Source organism: Salvelinus alpinus, chromosome 12 (genome assembly GCF_045679555.1).
Source record: "Salvelinus alpinus chromosome 12, SLU_Salpinus.1, whole genome shotgun sequence".
In the NCBI taxonomy this organism is placed as follows: domain Eukaryota; kingdom Metazoa; phylum Chordata; class Actinopteri; order Salmoniformes; family Salmonidae; genus Salvelinus; species Salvelinus alpinus.
In genome coordinates, this window is record NC_092097.1 from 17,656,232 (window position 1) to 17,666,712 (window position 10,481).

General features: G+C 45.7%; 1 protein-coding gene across 2 annotated transcripts in view; it reads right to left on the reverse strand.

The window, feature by feature from the left end:
• LOC139535631 (chemokine-like protein TAFA-1) overlaps positions 1-10,121 on the reverse strand; it is a 287,983-nt gene extending 277,862 nt beyond the window's left edge. Inside the window, exon 1 of one of the 2 annotated variants that reach the window (XR_011667168.1) lies at positions 9,441-10,094. The gene's annotated coding sequence lies outside the window, so the exon portion shown is untranslated. Of the gene's footprint in view, positions 1-9,440 lie in introns of both variants that reach the window. The other variant, XM_071335236.1, reaches the window with a different exon arrangement.
• Positions 10,122-10,481: the final 360 nt, after the last annotated feature.

Below are 10,481 nucleotides of genomic sequence, written 5' to 3' on the forward strand. Positions count from 1 at the left end.
TTACAATCTGGTGCGTATCCGAGAGGGAGACGAGTGGAAGACGGCTTTCAGTACCACCTCTGGGCACTTTGAGTACCTCGTCATGCCGTACGGGTTGATGAATGCGCCATCAGTCTTCCAAGCTTTTCTAGACAAGATTTTCAGGGACCTGCACGGGCAGGGTGTAGTGGTGTATATTGATGACATTTTGATATACTCCGCTACACGCACCGAGCATGTGTCCCTGGTGCGCAAAGTGCTTGGTAGCCTGTTGGAGCATGGCCTGTACGTCAAGGCTGAGAAATGCCTGTTCTTTCAACAGTCCGTCTCCTTCCTAGGGTGGAGATGGAGAGTGACCGCATTGCAGCCGTGCGTAATTGGCCGACTCCCAACACGGTAAAGGAGGTGCCACGATTCCTAGGGTTTTCCAACTACTACCGGAGGTTTATCCGGGGTTTTGGTCAAGTAGCGGCTCCCATTACTTCACTGCTGAAGGGGGGCCTGGTGCGCTTGCAGTGGACAGCTGAGGCGGACAGGGCTTTCAGTCACCTGGGGGCTTTGTTTACCTCGGCTCCCGTGCTGGCCCATCCGGATCCCTCTTTGGCGTTCATAGTGGAGGTGGACGCGTCCAAGGATGGGATAGCAGCTGTGCTCTCTCAGCGCTCGAGTACGCCACCGAAGCTCTGCCCTTGTGCCTTCTTCTCGAAGAGGCCCAGCCCGGCGGAGCGAAACTATGACGTGGGGGACCGGGAGTTGTTGGCTGTCGTCAAGGGCCTGAAGGCGTGGAGACATTGGCTTGAGGGGGCTAGACACCCTTTTCTCATCTGGACTGACCACCGCAATCTGCAGTACATCCAGGCGGCGAGGAGACTGAACCCTCGCCAGGCAAGGTGGGCCATGTTTTTCACCCATTTTGTGTTTACCCTTTCTTACAGACCAGGCTCCCAGAACGTTAAGGCAGACGCATTGTCCCGGCTGTATGACACAGAGGAGTGGCCCATGGATCCCACTCCATTACTCCCCACCTCTTGTTTGGTGGCGCCGGTAGTGTGGGAGCTGGACGCAGACATTAAGCGGGCATCACGTGCAGAGCCTGCTCCCCCTCAGTGTCCAGTTGGGCGTCTGTACGTTCCGTCTGCTGTCCGCGACCGGCTGATCTATTGGGCCCACACGTCACCCTCCTCTGGTTATCCTGGGATCGGTCGGACGGTGCACTGTCTTAGTGGGAAGTACTTAACTTTAGCTAAGGATGTGAGGGTTTATGTTTCCTCCTGCTCGGTGTGCGCCCAGTGCAAGGCTCCTAGACACCTACCCAGAGGTAAGTTACAACCCTTACCCGTTCCACAACGGCTGTGGTCGCACCTGTCAGTGGATTTCCTAACCGATCTTCCACCTTCACAGGGTAACACAACGATCCTGGTCGTTGTGGATCGTTTTTCTAAGTCCTGTCGTCTCCTTCCTTTGCCCGGTCTCCCTACGGCCCTACAAAGTGTGGAGGCCCTGTTTACACACGTCTTCCGGCACTACGGGGTGCCTAAGGATATAGTATTTGATCGGGGTCCCCAGTTCACGTCAAGGGTCTGGAAGGCGTTCATGGAACGTCTGGGGGTCTCGGTCAGCCTTACCTCAGGTTTTCACCCCGAGAGTAACGGGCAGGTGGAGAGAGTTAACCAGGATGTGGGTAGGTTTCTGAGGTCTTATTGCCAGGACCGGCCGGGGGAGTGGGCGGCATTCGTGCCCTGGGCAGAGATGGCCCAGAACTCACTCCGCCACTCCTCCACTAACCTTTCTCCATTCCAGTGTGTATTGGGGTATCAGCCGGTTCTGGCTCCTTGGTATCAGAGTCAGACCAAGGCTCCTGCGGTGAACGACTGGTTCCGGCGCGCAGAAGAAACATGGGACGCCGCCCATGTCCACCTTCAGCGCGCCGTACTGCGCCAGAAAGTTGGTGCAGACCGTCACCGCAGTGAGACCCCGGGGGACAGGGTCTGGCTCTCGACCCGAAACCTGCCCCTCCGCCTGCCCTGTCGGAAGCTGGGTCCGCGTTTTGTGGGGCCATCTAAAGTCCTGTGGAGAGTGAACGAGGCATGTTACAGGTTACAGCTTCCCCCCGATTACCGCATTAACCCCTCGTTCCATGTGTCTCTCCTCAGGCCGGTGGTGGCTGGCCCACTCCAGGAGTCTGAGGTGCGGGAGGTTCATTACATTCACTTATTTTAGCTTTTTCAAAAACTTGAAAACTGGCACCAATGATGTTCAAAGTAGTCCAACCTACAGAATAAACCAACACACCACTTCAACTACAATACATTCTCAGTAACAGTTACATAATTATTTGCTTTGACTGTGATGTGTTTTTCTTTATCTACAGTGCCTTCAGTAAGTTTTCATACCCCTTGCATTATTTCACATTTTGTTGTGTTACAGCCTGATTTAAAATTGGATTAAGTAGATAATTTTGCTGACCCATCGACACACAATACCCCATAATGATAAACATGTTTTTAGACATTTTTCTAAGAGCATTCCACGCCTGGATTGTGCAATATTTACCCATTATTCTTTTCAAGCGCTGTCAAATTGGTTGTTGATCATTTCTAGACAACCATTTTCAGGCATTTCCATAGATTTTCAAGTAGATTTAAGTCAAAAACTCAAGAACATTTACATTCTTCTTGGTAAGCAACTCCAGTGTAGATTTGGACTTGTGTTTTAGGTTATTGTCCTGGTGAAAGTTGAATTAATCTCCCAGTGTCTGGTAGAAAGCTGACTGAACCAGGTTTTCCTCTAGGATTTTGCCTGTGCTTAGCTTCATTTAGTTTATTTTATATCCTGAAAAAATCCTCAGTCCTTAATGATTACAAGCATACCCATAACATTATTGTCACGCCCTGACCATAGAGAGCTGTTTATTCTCTGTGTTGGTTAGGGCGTGACAGTGACCAGGGTGGGTTATATAGGTGATTAATTATCTATGTTGGCCTGGTATGGTACCCAATCAGAGGCAGCTGTTTATCGTTGTCTCTGATTGGGGATCATATTTAGGCAGCCATTTCCCCATTGTCCTTTGTGGGATCTTGTCTAGGTATAGTTGCCTGCGAGCACTACATGAGCTTCACGTTTCGTTTTGCGCTTTATTGTTTTCTTTGAGTTTCACTACCTAATAAAGAGGATGGAACCATACCACGCTGCATCTTGGTCCACTCATTATAACGATCGTGACAATTATGCAGCTACTACTATACTTAAAAATATGAGTGGTATGAGTAGTACTCAGGTACTCAGTAATGTTTTGTATTGGATTTGCCCCAAACATAAGGCTTTGTATTAAGGACAAAAAGTGAAATGCTTTGCAAATCTTTTTGCAATATTAAATCAAATCACATTTTATTTGTCACATGCGCCGAATACAACCTTACCATGAAATGCTTACTTACAAGCCGTTAACCAACAATGCAGTTAAAGAAATAGAGATAATAAAATATTTACTAAATAAACTAAAGTAAAAAAATCAAGTCAATCAAAAAGCAACACAACACATTTACATGACAATAATGAGGCTATATACAAGGGGTACTGAGTCAATGTGCGGGGGTACAGGTTATTTGAGGTAATTTGTAAAGTGACTATGCATAGATAATAAAGAGCGTGTAGCAGCAGTGTAATAACAATGGGGGGGTATATGATTAGTTTAGTTGTTCAGCAGTCTTATGGCTTGGGAGTAGAAGCTGTTAAGGAGCCTTTTTGTCCAAGACTTGGAGCTCCGGTACCGCTTGCCGTAAGGTTGACAGTTTGTTGGGCCTTCCTCTTACACTGCCTAGTATATAGGTCCTGGATGTCAGGAAGCTTGGCCCCAGTGATATACTGGGCCATATGCACTACTCTCTGTAGCGCCTTACGGGTCAGATGCTGAGCAGTTGCCATTCCAGGCGGTGATGCAACCGGTCAGGATGCTCTCGATGTGCAGCTGTAGAAGTTTTTGAGGATCTGGGGACCCATCCCAAATCTTTTCAGTCTCCTGTGGGGGAAAAGGTGTAGTCGTGCCCTCTTCACAACTGTCTTTGTGTGTTTGGACCATGACAGTGTGTTGGTGATATGGACACTAAAGAACTTGAAACTCTCAACCCGCTCCACTTCAGTCCCATCGATGTTAATGGGGGCCTGTTCGGCCCTCCTTTTCCTATAGTCCACGATTACCTCCTTTGTCTTGTTCACATTGACAGAGAGGTTGTTTTCCTGGCACCACACTGCCAGGTCTCTGACCTCCTCCCTATAGGTTGTCTCATTGCTGTCAGTGATCAGGCCTACCACTGCTGTGTTGTCAGCAAACGTAGTGATGGTATTGGAGTAGTGCTTGGCCACACAGTTGTGGGTGAACAGGGAGTACAGGAGGGGACTAAGCAAGTACCCCTGAGGGTCCCCAGTGTTGAGGATCAACGTGGTGGATGTGTTGTTGCTTACCCTTACCACGTGGGGACGGCCCATCAGGAAGTCCAGGATCCAGTTGCAGAGGGAAGTGTTTAGTCCCAGGGTCCTTAGCTTAGTGATAAGCTTTGTGGACATATATGGTGTTGAACGCTGGGCAGTAATCAATGAATAGCATTCTCACATAGGTGTTCCTTTGTCCAGGTGGAAAAGGGCAGTGTGGAGTGCGTATGAGATTGATTCATCTGTGGATCTGTTGGGGCGGTATGTGAATCAGAGTGGGTCTAGGGTTTCCGGCATGATGGTGTTCATTTGAGCCATGACCAGCCTTTCAAAGCACTTCATAGCTACCGACGTGAGTGCTACGGGGCGATAATCATTTAGGCAGGTTAACTTTGCTTTCTTGGGCACAGGGACTGTGGTGGTCTGTTTGAAACATGTAGGTATTACAGACTCAGCCAGGGAGAGGTTGAAAATGTCAGCGAAGACACCCGCCAGTTGGTCCACGCATGCTTTGAGTAAAAGTCCTGGAAATCCATCTGTGAATGTTGACCTGTTTATAGGTCTTGCTCACATCGGCTACGGAGAGCGTGATCACATAGTCATCTGGAACAGCTGGTGCTCTCATACATGCTTCAGTGTTGCTTGCCTCAAAGCAAGCATAAAAAGCATGTAGCTCGTCTGGTAGGCTGGCATCACTGGGCAGCTCACAGTTGGGTTTCCCTTTGTAGTCTGTAATAGTTTTCAAGCCCTGCCATATCCGACGAGCATCAAAGCCGGTGTAGTAAAATTCAACCTTAGTCCTGTATTGACGCTCTGCCTGTTTGATGGTTCATCTGAGGGCATAGCAGGATTTCTAATAAGTGTCCGGATTAGTGTCCCACTGCTTGAAAGCGGCAGCTCTAGCCTTTAGCTCCGTGCGGATGTTGTCTGTAATCCATGGGTTCTGGTTGGGAAATGTACGTATGGTCACTGTGGGGACGACGTCATCGATGCACTTATTGATGAAGCCAGTGACTGATGTTGTGAACATATTCCAGTCTGTGCTAGCAAAACAGTCCTGTAGCTTAGCATCTGCGTCATCTGACCATTTAAGGGTAAAGTTGATAATTCCATAACTAGGACAGCAATCACTTTTGTGAGCCACACTGCATGGTCAATGTGGGAGGAAAAGAGAATCTCACTCCAGTAAAAATGTGTAAATGGTCAAAACCATTTGATTTGTTCTATCATATCATTTGCTATGTTATAGCAAATTCCTTAAGATAAATATTGATACATTACTAGCTCAATTACTTTTAATCTGCAAAAACGTTAATTAGCGGGTGATGGTGATTTCAGATCAAAAGTGGACAGCCTATACATTGCTCCCCCTAATCTGATAGTGGGGTTGTAGATGCCCAGTCTACCTTATGGCTCATCTCAGGTGCTTACAAACACCATAGACATTTAAATAATTTACACACACACACACGTGTTTATGCAACAAATGTTAGTGTGTCGGATCATATCACATCGGACCAAATCGCATCGATTCGTTCCTCTAATCAAACCGAATTGCACTGAATCATTTCAAACTAAAGCGTATCATTCCTGTATTGAATCGGAGCCCATGTACAGTATCTAGATATGAATCGAATCGTCTTCAAGGGGAAAGATGCACATCCCTACTAGAGCACTGTAGAGCACAGTAGAGTACAGTACGCTTTCTTTACTTTACTGTAATCTATTGTGCTCTACTGTATTGTACTGTACTCTAGAGTACTGTACTCTGTTTCTTTACTATACTTTACTGTAATGTACTGTACTCTGCTGTGCTCTACTGCACTGTGCTGTTCAAACTTGTGAAACATAGATGTCTATGATTGGTTCAGATTTAGTCAGGTCCGGACCGAACCAATCTGAATCAATTATAGACGTCTATGTTTGGGCCAAATCAAAGCTAGTACGGACAGGATCAGATCTGAACCAGTTATAGACATCTATGTTTGGGCCAAATCAAAGCTGGTACGGACAGGACCAAATCTGAAACAATGATAGACTTCCATGTTTCGGCCAAATACAGGCCGGTCCGGACAGTATGTCTGTGGACGTTGAAATCAAGGCCGGATAGGATGAAATCTGAACACAACATATACAGTACCAGTCAACAGTTTGGACACACCTACTCAGTGCATGGGTTTTTCTTTATTTTTACTATTTTTCTACATTGTAGAATTGTAGTGAAGACATCAAAACTATGAAATAACACATATGGAATCATGTAGTAACCAAAAAAGTGTTAAACAAATCAAATATATATTTATATTTGATACTCTTCAAAGTAGCTTCAAAGTGCCACCCTTTGCCTTGATGACAGCTTTGAACACTGTTGACATTCTCTCAACCAGCTACAAAAAAACCACTACTAAACGACACCAAAAATAAGAAGAGACTTGCTTAGGCCAAGAATCATGAGCAATGTACATTAGACCGGTGGAAATCTGTCCTTTTGTCTGATGAGTCCAAAATTTTGATTTTTGTTTCCAACCGCTGTGTCTTTGTGAGACACAGAGTAGGTGAACGGATGATCTCTGCATCTGTAGTTCCCACCATGAAGCACGGAGGGAGAGGTGTGATGGTGTGGGTGTGCTTTTCTTGTGACACTGTCAGTGATTTAATTATAATTCTAGGCACACTTAACCAGCATGGCTACCACAGCATTCTGCAGCGATATGCCATCCCATCTGGTTTGCGCTTAGTGGGACTATCATTTGTTTTTCAACAGGACAATGACTCAACACATACCCAGGCTGTGTAAGGGCTGTTTGACCAAGAAGGAGAGTGATGGAGTGCAGCATTAGATGACCTGGCCTCCTCAATCACCCGACCTCAACCCAATTGAGATGGTTTGGGATGAGTTGGACCACACAGTGAAGGAAAAGCAGCCAAGAACTGCTCAGCATATGTCAAGACTGTTGGAAAAGCATTCCAGGTGAAGCTGTTTGAGAGAATACCAAGAGTGTGCAAAACTGTCATCAAGGCAGTGGCTACTTTGAAGAATATCAAATATCTTTTAATTTGTTTAACACTTTTTTGGTTACTACATGATTCTATATGTGTTATTTCATAGTTTTGATGTCTTCACTATTATTCTATAACGTAGAAAATAGTAAAAAAGAAAGGAAAAACCCTTGAATGAGTAGGTGTTTGCAAACTTTTGAATGGTACTTTAGGTCTATGATTAGTTCAGATTGGTTGTGAAATCAAGGCCGATCCAGATCGCACCAAAAGACCCCCACAAAACATCCGGTCCAGACACCACCAAAAACAGACCTCCAAAAGACCTCGGAGTCGGTCCGTGCTTAGTCGGCTATAATGCCTGTTTTACACCACTTCTGAGTTATTACTGAATAAGAGTTTCACATTTATTAATTGTGAAAACAATTGCTTCAAAGACTATTTGAAGTGGGGAATCATTTACACATGTCGCCTATTTAGGCTATTCTGTTGCATACTCTGCTTGTGTAGCTGCCTATCTAAAAAAAAATTATCCAAACTATAGGCTAGAAACTTGGTATCTGCATGTCGGTTTGAGAAAAAGTAGACCTTCCTCTACCCTGCAATGACATTGAGACTAGCCTACTGAATATTCAACAAGCAGAAATTAATCATATAATTATTAACGGCATATTGTAATCCCCTCTCCTGCAATAAATCCGCTGTAATCCGCAGTTTTGTGGAAATGTGAACTGTTCCCCAGGGAATGCTTTTTACAGCGCTGTTTCTCTCTGGCAAACTGCCTTGTTCCTGGAAAAAAAACGGAATCTTTAGCCTGAACAACTGCATGAAGAGAAGAAGCTGCTCTTTCGTCCTCCCCTCCTTTCGGTTCAGCTCTGAGCAACTCTTGGACTGTCAGCATGCATTCATGTCAAATAAGGAATGTTGTCTTGACCGACAGCGCGAGAGAATACGGACTCAGAAAGATATTTGGACCACACAGGCTTAGGCCTATGAATTTCAATGTAAACGGACAACTTTCACGAGTTAATGGTAGCCACATAAAAAAATTCTAATCACCATGTCAGTGCTATGTAAAGCAATTCATTTACACATGACTTTTAGTTTGAATCCCTACCTCTGTGGTTTTTGATGAATAAAGAACCAATGCGCACTTCATGCAGGATTGGCCATTTGCGCCTGTTTAACTAGCCGTTTGGTTGTCTCTTTGTGGTCTAATTAGACCATTGATTTATATCGCCTTGATGGTTGTGGAATGTATGTTACATTGCCTTTCTTAGGAGCATCCAATGTCCGGCCAATTTAGACGAAACACGTAGTGCAATGGCCCCTGCTCGGACACACCTGCGCACTGTCTCTGCACAAGATAGGCTTCCTGCTGATGTTTAGCTTTCCCTACAACATGGTTGTAAAGGGGCAATTTTACATAGTAAATGCCTTTGACACGATTCAGCTTAGGATAGCCTGTAGAAAAATGTCAATGGAATAGACTTGATATGGATTTCATGTGTCAATTTCACATCTCAATTAAGACTAATAACTGTTTGTAATATAGCCTTGCATTAAAATGAATAAAGAATAGACTCTAAAAAGTAACTTGGTCTGGGCTAGAACATTTACATGTTACAGCCTTGCCTATTGTGTTCCATAAGTAGCAGCATGAGACTGACATCTCTGCCCTACTTAGAACTGCATGGCACTTTCAGCATATCAGACAACAGGAAATGTCCAAAAACACGCCATATCTGGAATGTCCATAGCCTACACTCCTCATTAAACCATACAGCAGTTCAATCCAACACATGTATGCAGGTCATGTCACATGCTCTGCCTGTCTGTTGCTCACAGCTCATACCTGTCATCTCAATACAGTGGCTCCTGGAGCCCTTCCACTTCTTGCAAACATGACAGCTAAACCTTATCTTAAAAGAGCTCCATAATCCGATTGTTTTAAATGAAAGTATATTTTCAAAAAGGAACAGAATATAATCAGAAAGCACTAACAGAGTCCCAAAGAATAGCCATAAACCCTTTACCTGAGTGTTCTGTCTGGTCAGAAGAAAAGGAGCCCTGCTGTCAGTATCGCCGTCTGTCCAACAGACTCACAACACTGTCTTAAATCCATCCATAGTCTGAGGCCAGGGATTCCCAACAAAGATCCAGGTGTAAATGAGCACAGCGCTGCAGGATAAGAGGGTGAGGAGCTCTGTTGTTTCGGCTCCCTCCTCTCACTGTCCGTCTGAAATCCTGAGAGTGCAGTCACCAGAAACCTCCTCAGCTCACAGCCACGACACTCTGTCACAAACTAGCCAGGGTTTACAGGATGGAAAGCTGCTCAGGTCACCTATATATCAGCGCAGACAGCAGCTCCTTTCTCTCCTTCTTTCTCCCTCTCCCTTTTCTCTCTCTTCTTACTCCTGTGAGGATGAAACCCTCTCGTGACGACAGGGAGTTAATTTGCCTCCTCACTTCTCAGATACGGACGGAGATTGGCTCCAGCGGAACGATAGTTCTGTCTCCTCTTGGCTCCGTCCCCCCATTGAGAAGCTGCTCTGGTTGTGTGTGTGAGGCTCAACCCTCTTTCCAAAGCACTAAGTAGTGTCTATATGTGTATTACAATTCAGCCCAGCCAGAGAGCGAAAGGGAGAGAGAGGGAATGTCCATAGAGAGAGAGAGAGAGAGAGAGCAAGAGAGAGAGGGTGAGAAAGAGAGGGAGAGAGGGAGAGCGGGAGAGAGAGCGAGAGAGCTGGATCACATGTCTTAAAGCAAGACTGCCCACTTCTGCATCGAGACTATCATCTAATGAAGCATGCCTATTAACCCCCCTCCACTCGAGACATGATGCTCTGTGCTTTACAGCTGGAATGCTTGTCACTGGGTGTGTGTCCCTTTGTGTGTGTATGTGTATGTGTATGTGTATGTGTATGTGTCTGTCTGTCTGTCTGTCTGTCTGTCTGTCTGTCTGTCTGTCTGTCTGTCTGTCTGTCTGTCTGTCTGTGTCTGTGTGTGTGCTGAGAGGGATTGAGAGGGTATGGAGGAGGAGTGAATGTGCCTCTTTTACTCATTGCCATCCAGCG